Source organism: Gorilla gorilla, chromosome 1 (assembly GCF_029281585.2).
Source record: "Gorilla gorilla gorilla isolate KB3781 chromosome 1, NHGRI_mGorGor1-v2.1_pri, whole genome shotgun sequence".
NCBI classification, from domain to species: Eukaryota; Metazoa; Chordata; class Mammalia; order Primates; family Hominidae; genus Gorilla; species Gorilla gorilla.
The window spans coordinates 50,589,824-50,608,713 of record NC_073224.2 but is presented as its reverse complement, the minus strand read 5'-3'; the positions used below and the strand labels follow the sequence as shown (position 1 = coordinate 50,608,713).

The 18,890-nt window shown below is 41.9% G+C and overlaps 1 long non-coding RNA gene and 1 pseudogene across 1 annotated transcript; one reads left to right on the top strand and one right to left on the bottom strand.

Annotated features, from left to right (window-relative positions):
- The first annotated feature begins 307 nt into the window (after nt 1-307).
- LOC129528591 (uncharacterized) lies at nt 308-18,603 on the top strand. The gene is made up of 3 exons (XR_008673886.2): nt 308-386; nt 11,716-11,835; nt 18,575-18,603. It is a non-coding gene; the product is annotated as an uncharacterized lncRNA (long non-coding RNA).
- On the bottom strand, nt 13,969-14,358 carry LOC101150150 (large ribosomal subunit protein eL22-like; annotated as a pseudogene).
- Nucleotides 18,604-18,890: the final 287 nt, after the last annotated feature.

The window sequence follows — 18,890 nt, the reverse complement described above, 5'->3', positions numbered from 1 at the left end:
GGCAGGATTTACACCTAGGAGAGCTAAATATATCTCTGAAAGTCCATGTTTCATAAATGGAGTACAGGTTCCATGTTTATATGGTCAGGTTCAATGGCTGGGGATTGATATTCCACACACAGAGTGCCAGATTCCGTATCTGGGAGACCAGGTTCCATGCATGTAGAGCTGGCTTCTGTGACTCAAATGCCAGTTTCCATGCCCGGAGTTTTAGCTAGAGTGACAGATTCCACACTTGTAAGGGTATGTTCCATATTTGGAGACTGAGAATTCATATACACAGTACCAGTTTCCATGTTTGTAGGGGTGGGGCTTATATGGACGTCCCAATTAATGAAATGCCTGCAAGTCTAGGTTTCATACATGGAGTGCAAGATTCCATGACGGTAAGGCCAGTTTTCATGGATGGAGTTTTGAGATTCCATACATATAATGCTAAGTTACTTGCTTTTAGGGCCAGGTCCCGTGCTTGAGTATTGAGGTTCTTATACAGTAAGCACCAATTTCAGCATTAGTAGTTCAAGTTTCACACTCAGAGACTGAGAATTCATTCATGCATTGCCAGGTTCCATGCCTGGGGAAATAGGTTTTTAAGGCTTGGAGAGCCAACTTCTATGACTAAAACCCAAGGTTTCATGCCTGGAATGCCAGATTCCACATTTATAAGGCCATGTTATACTAGAAGATTGAGATTCCACACATGGGGTGCCATGTTGAATGCTCATAGGGCCAAGTTTCATGCTTTAAGTATATAGATTCTATGCTTGGAGATTGAAATTCCATAAATGCAGTACCAGATTCCATGTATGAACCGCAAGGTTAGATGATTATTGAAATCCATACATGTGGTGCCAGATTCTATGCTTGTAGGGCCAAATTCCATACCTAGATATTGAAGTATCATACATGGATTCCTGGGTTCCATACTTGTATGGCCATGTTCCATATTAGAGTTGAGATTCCAAACAGCTGGTGCCAGGTTCATGGTTTGGAGGCCAAGCTTCATGTTTTAGTGAGCAAACTTCTACAACTGAAACTCTAGGTTTCATGTCTGGGGTGACAGGTCACACACTTGTGAAGCCATGTTCCATGCTTAGAGTTAGAGATTTAATACATTGAGTCCCAGTTCTGTGCTACTAGGGCCAGGTTCAATTTTTGGAGATTGAGTTTCCGTACATGGACTGCCAGTTTCCCTGTATGGGAAATGAGGTTCCTGATCTTGGAAAGCCAAGATCTATAATAAACATGCCTGGTGCCATGACTGGTGTGCCAGATTCCACACTTTTAAGGTCATGTTCCATGCTCGACACTGAGATTCCAAATATGAAGTGTTAGGTTTTATGCTTGTGGGTCTGTTCCATGTTGAAGATTGAGATTCCACACATAGAGTGCCATGTCCCATACTTGTAGGGCCAGATTTTATGCATGGATATTGTGAGTCCATATGGAGTCCCTGGTTCTATGCCTGGCATAACAGATTCCATGCAAGGGAATCCAACTTCTGTGAATGGCACACAAGTTCTGTTTGTGTAATTTTGGGTTTCAGCCTATTACGATTTTCCATGCTTTGAGATTTTGATTCTGAATATGGATTGCTAGGTTCCATGCTTGTATAGTCAGGATCCATCCTTGGAGGTTGAGATTACAGTCATGGTGTGCCAGGTTCTATACCTGGAGGTAGAGTTTTACAAATGGAGGATGAAGTAATACCTTGGAAGTTTACATTTCCACACTCTGCAAGACAGGTTTTACCTATAGATGGTAAAGTTCTTGCAATAGTTAATTTTATGTGTCAACTTGACTGAGCTAAGGAATGCCCAGATAGCTGGTAAAACATTATTTCTGGGTGTATCTGTGAGGGCATTTCTGGAAGAGGTTAACATTTAAATTGATAGACTGAGTAAAGAAGACCATTGTCATCAATGTGGGTGGGCATCGTCCAATTAACAATGGCCCAATAGAACACAAAGCTTAAGAAAAGACAAAGTTGCTCTCTCTTATTGAGCTGGAACATCCATTTTCTCCTGCCCTTAGGCACCGGAGCTTCTGCTTCTCTGGCCTTTGGACTCTGGGACTTAAATATATATCCTATTGGTTCTGTTTCTCTGGGGAATTCTAACTAATACAAATCCCAACATGAAGAGTAAGATTCCACTTCTGTAGATCAGGATTCATTACTTTCTTGGCCATATTTCATGCCTAGAAATACAGATTCCATAGTTGGAATGTCAAATTCTAGGCCTAATGCCCACCACATTGTATAATTGGAGGTCCAGATGATTGCCTTATGATTCGGGTTCTATAGAACATGTTTCATGATGGCTAATCCTTATTTTATAATTGGAAGTCCGGGTTCCATATTTAGAGAATAAGATTCCAGGCCTGGATGGTGAGATTCAATACCTGGTAGGCCAGATGACATTAAGTTTCTACCCAAATTCCACAGAAGGCCAGGCCAGGTTACAAACTGAAAGAGAGAAATTTCACACAGTTTACAATGCATGCCATGCTTAAAGCCTAATTTCATGTCTACATGGCCTGAATCCACACATAAAAGCACTGGTTCCACACCTACCGTGCAGATTACATGCTGGTAAACCAGTTTCCATGCTTGGAGAACCAAATTCTGTGACAGAAGTGCCACGCTCCATATCTGAAGCTCCAGTCTCTTTGTGTGTATGGTCATGTTCCATGCTTGAACATTAAGATTCAGGTTCATACTTGGAAGGCCAGTCTCCACGCTTACAGATTGAGATTCTACACATGGCGTGCTAAGTTCCAGTTTTATTAGTGGAGTCTGAAATTACTTTGATATTTACCTTTCTGCTCACAGAAAATCAGATTTTTTCCCATTTTAGGCCAAGTTCCTTACTTGGAGAACCAGATTCCTCTTTTACAGATCAGTTCTCATGAATGCAAGGTCTTGTTTCCTACTTAAAATTCCAAGTTCCATACTTGGAAGGTGAGATTTTGTGCCAAGTTGGCTAGGTTCCATACCTGGTGGGCCAGGTGACATGCCATGAGATTCGGGTTCCAACCTAGAAGGTCAGGTTCCAAGCCTGGAGAGACGGATTTCTCACAGGCTCCCATGGCATGCCTGGAAGTCCTAATTCCATGCCTAAAAGGTCAAGTTCCATATCTAAAAGTGAAGGTTTCAATCCTAGAGTGTCATATGTAATGCCTGGGGAAGATCACAACTGGGGAGACTCTTCATGGCTAGACATTCAGAATCTATGTGGGAAGGCCAGGTTCCACGTTTTAAGGGCCACATTCTACACAGAAGGAGCAAGTATTTATGCTTAGATGTCTAGGTGTCATGCCCAGAGGTTCAAGTTCCATGCCTGTAGGGTTGGGGCTCATGGATTTCTACATTATATACTTGGAAAGGTAGACTTCACATCTAGAACACGTAAATCAGTTCCAGCTTTCCTACATGGAATGCCATATTACATGCTTTTGGGGCCAGATTCCATGCTCAGAGGTTGAGATTTCTTTCATGGAATGCCAAGTTCCATGATTGTTGCATGTTTCCAGTCTTGGATATTCTTGGATTCTATACATGAAGTGCCATCTTCCAAGCATGGGGAGCACCAGGTTTCATGTCTTGGGCGACCAACTTCTATGACTGAGTCACAAGCTTAATGTCTGGAGTGCCAAGCAATATACTTATTAAGCCATGTTCCATATGGGGAGATTGAGATTCCACACATTGTGTTCCATTCCATTCCTGAAAGTTTAAATTTCACGCTTGGAGATAGAGATCCTTACATGGGGTGCCAGGTTCCATGCTCTTAGGGTCAGAATCCATTCTGGAAATTGAGATTCCATACATGGAGCGCCAGATTTCATGCTTGTAGGGCCAACTTCCATGTTTGGATATTGGGATTCCACACATAGAGTGGCAGATTCTGTGCCTGGAGGCATGGTTTTACCAATGGAGAGTCAATTCAGTGCCTGGAAGGCTACATTTCTACTCAGAAATTCAGGTTTTACTCACAGATGGCCAAGTTCCCAAAGTGGAGAGCCATATTACATTTCTTTGAATCAGGTTTCATGCTCATAACTCCATGTTAAATCTCTAGAAGTACAGATTCCATACTCGGAGGGTCATGGAACACCTGGAAGATGGCCAGGTTCCATACCTGATGGGCCAGATGCCATGACTTGCGGTTCAGGTTCAACCCACGGAAGACCATGATCCAACTTAGACAAAGAGGTTTCATAAAGCAGTAACTTATGGCATGCCTAGAAGGCCTGATTCCATGCTAGGGGCCCAGGATCCACATATAGAAGCCCAGGTTCCACAAACACATGTCATATTTTATGCCTGGAAAGGAAGGATTCACACCTGGAGAGATATTCCATGTTTGGAAAGTCAGATTTCATATATGGAGGGACAGGTTCTGTGTTTAAAGGGATACATTTTATACCTGTGTTGCAAGTTTTCATGCTTAGAGGCCTAGGTTCAATGCTTGGAGGTCCAGCCACTGGACGTGTACAGTGGCTTCTCATGTGGAGGACCAGATTGTATGCTTGGAAAAGGAGAAATAACACCAAGAAGACCTAACTCAGTTCCTGAAAGTTCAGAGTTCATATAGGACTTCAGGTTCGGTGTTTGGAGATTGAGATTTCACATATGGATTGTCAGTTTCCAGCCTTGGAGAACAGGTTCCATATCTTAGATTTTTTAGAGAATCAATTTTCAATTTCCTAAATTCCAAAGGTACTCTTTATTTATTTTTTTTTTTCAGACCACGTCTTGCTCTGCTGCCCAGGCTGGAGTGCAGTAGCGTGATCTCGGCTCACTGCAAGCTCCGCCTCCTGGGTTCACGCCGTTCTCCTGCCTCAGCCTCCTGAGTAGCTGGGACTACAGGCGCCCGCCACCACGCCCGGCTAATTTTTTTTTTTTTGTATTTTTAGTAGAGACAGGGTTTTGCCATGTTAGCCAGGATGGTCTCAATCTCCTGACCTCATGATCCGCCTGCCTTGGCCTCCCAAAGCGCTGGGAGGTGTGAGCCACCGTGCCCAGCCTTTTTTTTTTTTTTTTTTTTTTTTTTTGAGACGGAGTCTCCCTCTATTGCCCAGGCTGGAGTGCTGGAGTGCAATGGCGCAATCTCAGCTCACTGCAACCTCCGCCTCCCGGGTTCAAGCAATTCTTCTGCCTCAGCCTCCCGAGTAGCTGGGACTACAGGCGTGTGCCACCACACCCAGCTAATTTTTTTGTATTTTTAGTAGAGACAGGGTTTCACCATGTTGGCCAGGCTTGTCTCTAATTCCTGACCTCATGATCCGCCCACCTTGGCCTCCCAAAGTGCTAGGATTACAGGCGTGAGCCTCAGCGCCCAGCCTGTTTCTTAAAATTAATATGTCTTATTGCATATCTGAGGTCAAGGTGTCATACTGTCTCATCATTTCCACCTCCTCTTTCACAATTCCCATTCTCCATTTTATTAAAAATGAATGAATGAATAAATGATTATCACATGTTTAAGGCTTCCTGAATTTAATTATGGGGCATTCCACTGGGGTGTAATTACCTGCAGCATAATATTGTAGAACAACTCAACGTATGGAAGCCTCCTTTAGTCAGGAAATTGTAATCCTACACTAAGGCTACATGTTTTTGTCTTTATATTTTTGATAAGGGTGCAGCATAATATAGAAACAGGGTATTTGGGGACATCCTGAATTCATGTATATTGAGGAGTGAAGTGGCAGGAGTTATGGCAAATTTTGTTGAAGGGTCTTGCCTTTTGCATTGCCTAATTATGATCAAATAATGCATTGCTACTACAGGAGAGTTCTGAGAGGGCAAAGTAGAGAGGCTCAGTACAAAATACAGAACTTATCAGAGCTCATTCCATCCTGGAGACAAACTTATGACAAGACTCTGTGCCTTATCCACCTCCCTGCCTCCTTTCCTTCCTGTCTTTTTATCTGTCTTAGAATTAAGATATTTAAATTTTGTCTGAAGCATGTCAGAGAATAACAACATGCTATAAAATTTCACTTGTGTTCACCCATGTGTCAGCTGAGTATTTTGCATTGTTACATTTTTATTTTACTGTATTTTATTTTATTTTTTTTAGAAATGGGGTCTAGCTATGTTGCAAACTCCTGGCCTCAAACTCCTGGGTGAAAGCAATCCTCCTGCCTTAGCCTCCCAAAATGCTAGGATTACAGGTGTGAGCCACTATGCCCTGCCTATTTTGCATTATTTCAAAGAGAAGGTGAGGTCACACATTTACTACCAACAGATCAACATTATATCTTCAAGTTAGCAAAAGCAATTGAAAGTAGGTAGTGGCATTCTATATTTCCATAAATGCTCCTTTAGACTTGTAAAACAATTGTCATTAATTTTGGCCAAAAGCTTATTGATGTCATAAAACCATACTCAGTTTTTACTTGGACACATTCTCCTGCTGTTCCTCATCAACCACTTTGTGGGTTTAGTCATTCAAAGTATGTACTTACTAGATTTAGATTAATTCAATGGAGATATGTTGTGAATTCAACTGAAAATAATGCACTTAAATAATAATTACTGTATCTTTTGTAATCAGCACACTTACCAGAGGTTCAACACCTGCCTTTCCTTTTGCTATTTATTTCCACAAGATAGATTAAACTACATTTTTAACGGTAGAACATTTACTTATGTAGAACAAAATGTTCCTAAGCTGTAAACTACTGTGTAATGACCTGAACACTCTAGAAAGCCAGCTTCATTAAATTTGTTTTGGGAGTGCGCACATAAAATGTTGAAGGACCACTGTATTAAAAGGCTATTAGCATAATCTCTAGAAGACACAACCAGAAAACCAAGCTGAGAGGCTGAGCAGCCAGAACCAATACTGCTACCGCTGTCCCCGCCACTCAACACAGGCCGAATAGTGGGCAGGGATGCTATGCCAAGCCCCTGCCTTGATTCTCTCTGGAAACTGGATGTATCTTTGCTGCCTCTGTGCTGTCACCTTAATGGATTCCCTCAGGACCCCGTCTTCATGACTTCAGTCTTCCACACTGAAATCACATGCAGGAGCACTGATTGGTGGAGTCTGTGCCACAATTTTTCCTCACTTCAAGGGAATCTGGGAAAATTTGGCCTCTATTTTCAAAAGGCAGACTCACTAGATGGAAGAGTCCCAAATATAAAGAGTATTCAAAGCATCTAGAGAGCTTAAAAAAAAAAAAAAAGAATGACAAATGCTATCACACAAAGTATATAATAACACATGATTTTAAAAACAAACATTTTCTTTAATTCATTACATGATCGAGGATTGCATTTATGATGTTCATTTTACTCTAATGCTTTACTATAACACTGAGCCAGTTTTATGCTTCTCCCCATTCAAAAAATGATGCATGCTACTCAATTTACTTTAAATTAATTGCATGAAAAAGGATGATTAGTCAACAAATAAGTCTTGAAAAGACATATTCTATAGTGTTCGGTTTGGGGTTTTCATATTAAAATACACATTGAAATTTACTACATGATATAACAAGAAAAAAACTACTTTCAAGGCCTGATATATGATTCTTCTATCTTGTATTTGAGAAACCAATGTACTTTTACAGAATTTTACAAAACAAAGTAGACATTAATTCCACTTTTAAGGATGTAAAGCCCCTGGGGTAACATGGTAAACCTGTCACGGATCATGACCCACTGGATAGGAAACACTGTTTTACTATTCTCTGGGAGGTATGTGAATCTCAACTTCCTGTTGCTTCCTGAATCTACTTGTGACACAGTCACAACTGGAGTGGCAGTAACTAATCCCGGACTGTCCCTGCTGCTTGAGATCATCTAATCAGTCACTCCTCCACCTCATCTTTGTCTGTTTGATGTTGAAATTGTATTACATGCTTGAACTGATCAACAATTAGATGGCTAGAGACCATTTTGACTGGCTGCCTCCCAGTCCTGCAATAAAACACAACAAAACTATAAAACTAACCCAAACCAAGAAACCAGAGGACTCCCTGTGCAAGAAATCCACACTGGCCCTAGAGTGTCCCATGCAGGTTTGAACAGCAACCCTGGACCTGGGCCGCAAACTCAAGTACAAGGGGACTCGGGTGGACCCTGTAATGGCCTATCTGATTTGGCTTCTCATTTACAGAGAATGGAGACTTTACACACCACAATGTATTATTTGCTTAAAGGTGCTTAGAAAGAGCAACCTGAAACCTTTTAATCTTATTTGTTCATGTAGAAATGAAACCGTTGAGACCTTATCTTAATGCATACAGTATTCCAGTTGTAATCAGCAACCTTTTAGTTAAAGGAAAGTAACAGCAGGTTGAGATTGTTACTTTTCCTTTTACCAACCCATAAAATGGAGACAAGGGACTAGATTAAATATTAAAACAGAGAACTAATCTTTCAGCAGCCCTATAGGAGTTAGAAGCAAAGGCTCCTGGGCCAGGCACGATGGCTAATGCTTATAATCCCAGCACTTTGGGAGGCTAAGACAGGTGGATCATTTGAGGTCAGGAGTTCAAGACCAGCCTGGCCAACATGATGAAACCCCATCTCTATTGAAAACACAAAAAATTAGCCAGGCATGGTGGTGCAGGCCTGTAATTCCAACTACTCGGGAGGCTGAGGCAGGAGAATCACTTGAGCCTGGGAGGCGGAGGTTGCGGTGAGTCGATATCGCGCCATTATACTCTAGTCTGGGTGTCAGAGTGAGACCCTCTTTTTTTTTTGAGAAAAAAAAAAAGAAGCAGTGGAGGCTCCTGCTGTTGAATAGACACCCTTTGAGGCAATGAATGACACATGTTAGCAAGGAGCCCATCTTATCTATGACTCATCCTCAAAAGGTCCTCAACCTGAAGCAGCCAGTGCCTGTGGTGGTGTAGATGGTGTCTGGAAAGGCTGAGAGGACCTCACTTCTTTCACTCACCAAACTGTGTACTTGTAATCCCAGCACCTTGGGGTGCCAAGACAGGAGGATCCCTTAAGGCCAAGAGTTCGAGACCAGCCTGGGCAACAAAGTGAGACCTTGTCTCTATAAAAAATCAGAAAATTAGCCGGGTGTGGTGGCAGGTGCCTGTGGTCCCAGCTACACAGGAGGCTGAGGCAGGAGAATCACTTGAGCCTAGAGGTCGAGGTTGCAGTGAGCCATGATTGCACCACTGCCCTCCAGCCTGGGTAACATAGCAAGACCCTGTCTTTAAAAAAAAAAAAAAAAGATTCGAAGATCTTTGAACATTATAGAGAACATTAAAATGGAATGTTATAGTATTAGTATTGTTGATATTTTAAAACCCAGGAGCTGTTAGCTCCTCCTCTCTGGCCTCTTAATCATAAATCCCTGTCCCTTCTCTATTGGGTTACAAGTCAACTGAGGCACCAGCATGTAAACTTCATCTATACTTACTCAACTAATTCAGACAGGTCTAGGCCTGTAGGGGGTGGCGTGGGGTGCAGTCTGGGTGCAGGGGAGAGATGGACCCACCAGGGAGAGCTAATTATATCACAAGTAGAGGAACCTGTGGGAAGAGTATAGTGTTGGACATGTGGGTGCTGCTTTATAACCTCTTCATTTCTCAAATTCCTCAAGGAGAACCTACATTAAGGGGTGACCAACCAGCTGAACAATTCCCTTTGCTGTCAATCTATGACGAGGGGTAAAACATGACTAGTGCACTAAAATATCACTGGAAATAGAACTTCAAAGATGAAAATTTTTTTAAATCAGAAATCTCACAGAGAGTACTCAATAGGGTTGGAGTAAATACCTTGATGAGCCACTTGGGGATGGGGGTGGAAGGTAAGACCCCAAGGGGTATGCCTGGGTGACAACAGATGGTCCTTCTAAAAAGGATAGTCAAGTGAACTATGAAGCTGTTGTTTTGGAGAGAGGTTGTAAGTTTGGGGCCAGAGTTAAAGCCCCTTGGATTTTGGAGGCTTTGCGGCTGATGGTCCTCCTCTTTATCCTTTTTCTACAGGGCACTGAGGAACTATTTAAAGAAAATACAACCCAGGTATCTGCAGGTCTCATTCTGGTCCAGCCCCAAAGCAGTGTTAGCTGCAGGGGAAGGCCTTACCCTGAGGAGAGGGAGATAGGATGTACCAGCTGATGTGGGGGAGTGAGTACACAGGATTAGAGGGGAGTGGATACTGTGAATTGCACCTAGAAACAACAGCGCTAGGGCAGGCTCCTTCCCCTTGAACTATGCTTCCATTAGGGGAAGAATGCGTAAAATGAGTAAAATAAAAGCTGCAGACCAGGCATGGTGGCTCATGCCTATAATCCCTGCACTTTGGGAGGCCAAATTATACGGATTGCTTGAGCCCAGGAGTTCAAGACCACCCCTGGCAATGTAGCAAGATCCTGTGTCTACAAATAATAATTTAAAAAAATTAGCCTGGCATAGTGACATATGCCTATGGCCCCAGTTACTCAAGAGGTTAAGGCAGGAGGATTGCCTAAGCCCAGGAGGTTAAAGCTGCAGTGAGCCATGATCATGCCACTATACTCCAGCCTAGGGGACAGAGTGAGACCCTGCCTCAATTAAAAAAAAAAAAAAAAAGGTATATTCCCTGGGCCAGGTTTTCTCTCTCTGTTTATCTGGCTAACTCAAATTTAACCTTTAGGGTTGAGATTAGATCTTACTTCTCCCAGGAAGCCTTTTCTGATCTCCTAAGTCTGCATTAGATGTCATTCCTCTGTGCTCCGACAGATCCTGTATTTCCCCCATCATCACAGCATTTACAGTGTGCATTGTCATTGCTTGGTTACAAGGCAATTTCCTTTGCTAGTCTGTAACTTCCATGGGGTAGGGACCATGTCTGTAGTTCACTGTCGTTTGGTGCCAAACAAAGTACCTGTTACCTGGTAGGCACTCAATTATTTGTTGTTTGAATGAAATAATAAAGGCACAAGAATAGTGCTGCCATGTACCTAGAAGAGGTGGAAAATTTTCATGGTGGAGGGTGGCTCCCTGAGGCCAGGCCTTGGTATAGAGGATGATGGACAGAATAGTAGTTCGTGGATTTCGGGGGCAGTGATGGCTTCAGACAGCCTGATATGTTAGGAGGAGAGAGGATACCAAAACAGCACCTTCAAAGTCAGGAGCTACATGGAAACAGAATGGAAGACATCAGCTAAAAGACACCCCAGGGACTTCTGCCTCTCCTCACCCTCTAGCAATATAAGCGGGGAAGGAGAAAGTCCCCAAATACAGTGATGCACCACTTAAAAATGCATTCTGAGAAGTGCATTGATAGGTGATTTTGTCATTGTGTGAACCTTATAGTATGTGCTTACACAAATGTAGATGGTGGAGCCTACTACACACTTATGTATGTATGGCGTTGCTTATTGCTCCCAGGTGGCAAACATGTATAGCATGTTACTGTACTGAATACTGTAGGCAATTGTAATACAATGGTAAGTATTTGTGTATCCAAACATATCTAAACATAGAAAAGGTACAGTAAAAATATGGTATATGTGATATTTTGGTATACATATTGGCTTTCATCCACAGCTCCTGACTCATAACTCATAACTCCCATAGCCCTTGTTATATAATGTTGGGGTGCTTTAGGCCTCAGAAAACAGAATATCTGTCTCTCTGGCCTTCCAACCACCTCCTGCCCTCCTTTTTCTCCCCAAGGCAGGACTCTTCTCTCACCTCTCTTGGAGCTGACCATAAAGAAATTCTCTTACCTACCCTATCTGATTGTAGGTCATAAGAACCCCCAATTCAGAAGGAGTCCTGCCCCACACCCAGGAGGAACAAATGCTGCACAGAGATGCCAAGAAGAATCTGAACAGACAGGCCTTGCTGGGTTTCTCCACTCAGTCTGTTAGTATTAGACCATACCCTTCTTGCCCATTTCTGCATGGCTGTCAATCATGACTACCCAATGAAGTCTCCACAAAGGCACAAGAGGACTGGGTACAGAGTATTTCCAGGTAGCTGAGCACATGGAGGTTTCTGGAGAGTGGCACACCCAAGCAGGGCATGGAAGCTCCGAGCCCCTTCCCCATACCTTGCCCTGTGCGTCTCTGCATCTGCATGCTTTGTGGTATTCTTTATAATATATAATTTTTTGTGTATTATAAAGAATATATAAATGTGTTTCCCTGAGTGCTGTGAACAGCACTGGCAAATTAATTGAGCCAAAAAAGGAGGATGTAGGAATCTCAACTTAAAGCCAGTTGGTCAGAAGTTCCAGAGGTCCAGACTTCTGACAGGTATGTGAAGTAGGGGCAGTCTTGGGGACTGTATGATCTAACACTATCTCCAGGTAGAGAGCATCAGAATGAATTGAACTGGAGGACACCAAGCTAGTGTGTCTGTAGAATCGACTGCTTGCTTGGTGGTGGCGAGAAACCACCATACATTTGGTCTCAGGAGTCTTTTGTGGTTGTGATGTGAGAGTAACAACAGTTTTTGTTTTTTCCACTAAGTATAAAAGATAAAAACGTATACTCCTGTATAGGGCACTTATCGTAAATAGAGTTTGCAGGACTCAACGCTGTTCTGGGTGAGTCAGTGAGTGAGTGGTGAGTGAACGTGAAGGGCTAGGACATTACTATACACTACTGTGGGCTTTATAAACACTCTATACTTAGGCTACACTAAATTTAACACATTTTTTTCTTTAATAAGAAATTAATCTCAGCTTACTGTAAATTTTTTACTTTATAAACTTTTTAATTTTTTAAACTTTTTGACTCTTTTGTAATAACACTTAGCTTAAACACAAACACATTGTACAGCTGTACAAAAATATTTTCTTTGTTTATATCTTTATTCTATAAGCTTTATTCTATTATCTTAAATTTTTAATTTTTTCTTTTTTTTTGTTAAAAACTAGGACACAAAGACACACATTAGCTTAGGCCTACACAGGGTCAGGATCATCAATATCACTGTCTTCCACCTCCACATCTTTCCCACTCGGAGGTCTTTAGGGACAATACCATGCATAGAGCTGTCATCTCCTATGATTACAATGCCTTCTTCTGGAATACTTCCTGAAGGACCTCCCAGAGGCTGTTTAACTGTTACCTTTTTTTTTTTTAATAAGTAGGAGTACACTCTAAAACAACAAAATATATAGTAAATACATAAACCAGTAACATGGTCATTTATTACCATTCTCAAGTATTATGTACTGTATATAACTGTATGTGCTAGACTCTTATATGACTGGCAGCAAGTGGGTCTGTTTATACTGGCATCACCATAAACACATAAGTAATGCATTGTGCTAGGACTTTATGACAGCTACATGGTTATTAGGCTACAGGAATTTTTCAGCTCCGTGATAATCTTCTGGGACCCCATCATATATGTGGTCCATTTGGCTGAAATGTCATTATGCAGTGCTTGACTATAATCCTGCTTGCAGCATTTTGTACCCCAACCATACCCTCAGGTTGATATGCCTGGAGAAATGCCAGTTACACCTGGCCATACCACCCACCGTCTTGGTTCATGTTCTCATCATCACAGCTGCATTAGATGCCTTACTGATCACCCTCCTCTATTTGGGCCATGGAGCCCTTTGAGAATCCAACAATAACTCTGAACCTCTCCACAGAAGAATCACATAGTCACACAAGCACAAAATTTTACATATAACAGACAACCCTTAAAAGCTAATCTACAGACCCTAGCTCTCATCTTAATCTTTTCTAAATTTTTCTCCATAGTGCTGCCAGGGTGAACTTGAAAAATAAATTTTATTGCATTGTTGGATTTTTGTTACCTTCAGGGAAGACTTCAAGCTCCCTAGTAAAGTACATGAGACACCTCCCACATACTGCTCGCATTCCTTACCTACCTTTTTTACTCCACCACTGCTGCAGCAATGAGCTGGTGTGACCCATTTCTTTGGAGAAATGTCTGCTCAGATCCTTTGCCCATTCTTTTTGGTTCCCAAGTTTTATTCAAGAATTCATTCAAAATATTCCAGATAAATAAAATTTAATCCTCATCTTTCCCTTCTTCTTTGTCCTGGTTAATTTGGAAATAACATAATTCATAACTCTCTTTACTGTTAGCAACTATGCACAACCAATCACATAGATTATTGTTCTTCAAATATTTTTTGGTGAGATATTTCAAATACCTTCTGGAAAAAGGCACTTCCGGTGTTACGGTGAGCTTGCTCTTGCTCCCTTCGATGGTCACCACTCCTCCAAGATTCACAGCTTTTCCGTTCACTTTGATCCTCTCTTGCAAAAACTGCTCAAAATTGGTAGAATGGCGGCATCCATGATTCCATCTTCTATGGGGCGGATGCAATCAAGAGTGAACTTCAGAACCTGCTTCTTTTTTGCCCCCTTTCACCACAAGCTTTTTCACGGGCGCCATGGTGGCAGTGGAGGCAGAAAAGCCCTTTGCCCATTTTTAAAATTGGGTTATTTGTTCTTCTGCTATTGAGTTGTAAGAGTTCCTTATATATTTTGGATATTAATTCCTTATCAGATATGTGGTTTGCAATTATATTTTCCTAGTCCATAGGTTGCTTTTCAAGTTTGTTGATTGTTTCCTCTCCTGTGCAGAATTTTTTAGTTTGATGTAGTCCCTTTATTTATTTTTGTTTTTGTAGCCTGAGGTTCTGATGTGATATTAAGAAAAAGAAAAATCAGGCCGGGCGCAGTGGCTCACACCTGTAATCTCAGCACTTTGGGAGGTCAAGGCAGGCGGATCATTTGAGGTCAATAGTTCGAGACCAGCCTGGCCAACATGGTGAAACCCCATCTCTACTAAAAATACAAAAATTAGCCAGGCGTGGTGGCACATGCCTGTAGTCCCAGCTACTCGGGAGACTGAGGCAGGAGAATTGCTTGAACCCGGGAGGCAGAAGTTGCAGTGAACCAAGATTGCGCCACTGCACTCCAGCCTGGGTGACAGAACGAGAGACTCCATTTCAAAAAACAATCATTGTCAAGGCAAATGTCGAGAGGTTTTTCCCCTGTGTTCTCTTCTAGGAGTTTTATGGTTTCAGGTCCACAGTACACTGTTAGTGGGAATGTAGATTGGTACAGTCATTATAGGAAACAGTATGGAGGTTCCTAAAGAAATTAAAAATGGAACTACCATATGATGCAGCAATCCCTCTCCTGAGTATATGCCCAAAGGAGATGAAATCATCACCTTGTAAACATGTCTGCACTCCCCTGTTCATTGTTATGTTATTCACAATAGCCAAGATAAGGAAACAAACTAAGTGCCCATTGACATTTAGGATGGATAAAGAAAATGGGTTTTGTGGTGTACATACAAGGTATTTTCAAAAAGTTCATGGAAAGTCTGTATTATAAAAAAAAAAAAACTATGTGGCCGGGCGCCGTGGCTCAGGCCTGTAATCTCAGCACTTTGGGAGGCCGAGGCGGGCGGATCATGAGGTCAGGAGATCGAGACTATCCTGGCTAACACGGTGAAACAATCTCTCTACTAAAAAATACAAAAAAAATTAGCCGGGCGTGGTGGCGGGCGCCTGTAGTCTCAGCTACTCGGGAGGCTGAGGCAGGAGAATGGCGTGAACCCGGGAGGCGGAGCTTGCAGTGAGCCGAGTTCGCACCACTGCACTCCAGCCTGGGCGACAGAGCAAGACTCCGTCTCAAAAAAAAAAAACAACAACAAAAAAAAACAAACAAACAAAAAAAGAAAACACTATGTATGGATTTCAAAATTGTTCGCAACAAAATAAACTAGTACTAACTTGTTTATAACATGTCTGGTCAGGATCTAGTTAGAGACACTAAGGACAACACATCAGTTTGAAAAGAGTCCCCTGTCGGAGCAACATGAATTCTGCTAAAATTGAAGCAAGAACAAGCATCAAATGTATGGTGAAGCTTGTGTGAAAGAATGATCAAATCACTGATTCTTTTGTTTATGGAAACAATCCCCAAAGAAATCAGCAGTTTACAAATGGATAACTTGTTTTAAAAACAGATGAGGCAATGTTGAAGATGAAGCCCATAGTGGCAGACCATCCACATCAATTTTCAAGGAAAAAATTAATCTTGTTCATGCCCTAATTGAAGAGAATTGATGACTAACAGCAAAAACAATAGCCAACACCAGAGACATCTCAACTGGTTCCACTTATGTAAATCTGACTGAAAAATTCAAGTTTAATAAACTTTCCACTCAATGGGTGCCAAAACCGTTGCACCCAGATCAGCTGCAGGCAAGAGCAGAGCTTTCAATCCAAATTTTAAAGAAGTGACATCAAGCTCCTAAAGCAAAACAATTGTAATGGGAGATGAAACATGGCTTTACAGGTACGATCTTGAAGACAAAGCCCAAAGCAATGGCCACCAAGAGATGGAAATGGTCGAGTCAAAGCAAAAGTGGATTGGTCAAAAGAAAAGGTCATGACAACAGTTTTGTGGGATGCTCAAGGCATTTTGCTTGTTGGCATTCTGAAGGGCCAAAGAACAGTAACATCTGCATATTATGAGAGTGTTTTGAGAAAGTTAGGCAAAGCTTTAGCAGAAAATTCCCTGGGAAAGCTTCACCAGAGAGTCCTTCTCCACCATGGCAATGTCCCTGCTCATTTCTCTCATCAAACAAGGATAATCTTTTTAGAGTTTCATTGGGAAATCATTAGGCATCCACCTTACAGTCCTGATTTGGCTTCTTCTGACATTTTTTGGTTTCCTATTCTTAAAAAAACCCTATAAGATACACCCATTTTTCTTCAGTTAATAATGTAAAAAGGACTGCATTGATGTGGTTAAATTCCCAAGACCCTCAGTTCTTCAGAGATGGACTAAATGGCTGGTATCATTGCTTTCAAAAGCATCTTGAACCTGATGGAGATTATGTTGAGAAATAGTTTATATTTTCAATTTTTATCTTTTAATTCCATTTTTCCATGAACCTTTTGAAGCTCCCCCCATACAATGGAATATTATGCAGTCTTAAAAAAAGAAAAGGAGACCCTTTTCTGTGTCATTTGCCACAACATGGGTGGACTTGGAGGACATTAGGCTAAGTGAAATAACCCAGATACAGAGAGAAAAACATTGCATGACCTCACTTATACATGGCATTTTAAAAAGAGCTCAAATACACAGAGAGAATGAAACAGTGGTTACCATGATTGGGTGGTGGGGAGAGGAAATGAGGCACTGTAAGTCAAAGGATACGAAATATGAAAAGTCTCCACATCTAAGGTCCAACATGAAGACTAAAGTTAAAAAAAACTGTATCATATTGGGAATTTGTGTTAAATAAGTAGATTTTAGCTGCCCTTGTCACAAAAAAGTAACTATTTGAGATGATAGAAACATTAATCTGCTTCATAACTGTAACCATATTACTATTTATATGTATCCCATAACATTGTGCTGTAAACCTCAAATATACACAATTTAAAAAATTTTTTGGCTGAGCACAGTGGCTCACACCTGTAATCCCAGAACTTTGGGAGGCCGAGGTGGGTGGATCACCTGAGGTCAGGAGTTCGAGACCAACCTGATCAACATGGCGAAACCCCGTCTCTACTAAAAATACAAAAATTAGCCAGGCATAGTGGCGCACGCCTGTAATCCCAGCTATTCAGAGGCTGAGGCAGGAGAATCGTTTGAACCCTGGAGTTGGAGATTGCGGTGAGCTGAGATTGCGCCAATGCACCCCAGCCTGGGCAACAAGAGTGAAACTGCATCTCAAAAAAAACAAAAGATTTTTTTTTAAATGACCTCTCCCCAGTTTTCATTACCTGACCTTCCTCTAGGATCTCATGGTCCTGGGCTCCCCTCTTCATAGCACTTACTGCTGTGTTGTAAATATCCATTTATCTGTTGCCTCCCTCACTGGACTGTAAAATTCTTGAGGCAGAACCAGTAGGTTTTATCTATTTATCCTTCTCAAGCCTAGGACAGTGCCTGAGACCCTGAAACTCGGTGATTGTTGGTTGACAGGTTGAATGAGTGATGTATGAGATTTCTGAATCATGCCTGGTGCATTTAATCTTTGGGTCTTGATAACATCTGGATCTGAATGAATCTGGGGAAAAGTCTAATTGAGCTTGATTTCCCTGTGACCTGCAGAGGCAGGAGTCCCAGCTTGACTGGTAGAGTGTGTGGGGAAGGCCTCTTCTATAGCACAGCCATAAAAAATCTGGAATTGTGACACTTTCCCCTAATGGGCCTCCTGGGACTTTACATGTCCTGTTGTGGGGAGTTGATTTTAACACAGAATCTGTCAATGCTCTATCCTTTTCAGGTCCAGCTTCATAAAAATATTCAAGAAATCATGGCTTCTGATTTTGCTTGATGATCCCTCTTGGGAGCCATATTTGAAAGGTTACAGTTTGCATTTTTGAGATTAAAGTTTACTTTTTAATTAAAAAAAAAGTTACAAAGATGTAGGACGTTTGGCTTTTTCAATACTTATTTGCTAGAAGACTTTGGGCAAGTTACCTAAACTCTCTGGGCTTCAATGTCCCCCCATACATGTAAGCTAAATATTCCAGGGCCACCCATGCCCATGGGTAACAGGCCATCACAAGAATATGCTGACCAATTGATTCCTGGCTGCATAACCACAGAATCTCCTCTGTTATTTCTAGGTGCCTAGAGGAGGTCTCTTATAGATGCCCACGTTCTCTTGACAAGATATTTGGAAAGGACCCCTGGCTACTGTCACTGCTGCCATGCCTGCCAGGAGGAGGCACCTTCCTGACACTTCACTGCTGCTGCTCAGCAGGCCTGCCAAGTGGTTCTGCTGTGTTCTAGGAGAAACAGGAAAAATGCCTCTCCTCCCACTTTGCACTGTGCTTTGTCACCTGGGCCCTAAAACACCATTGCCTGCCCCTGACGTCCCCACAGCTCCCTCTACCAAACTGAGGCTGGGCTGGGAGACTAGGCACCACACCATTCCATTCT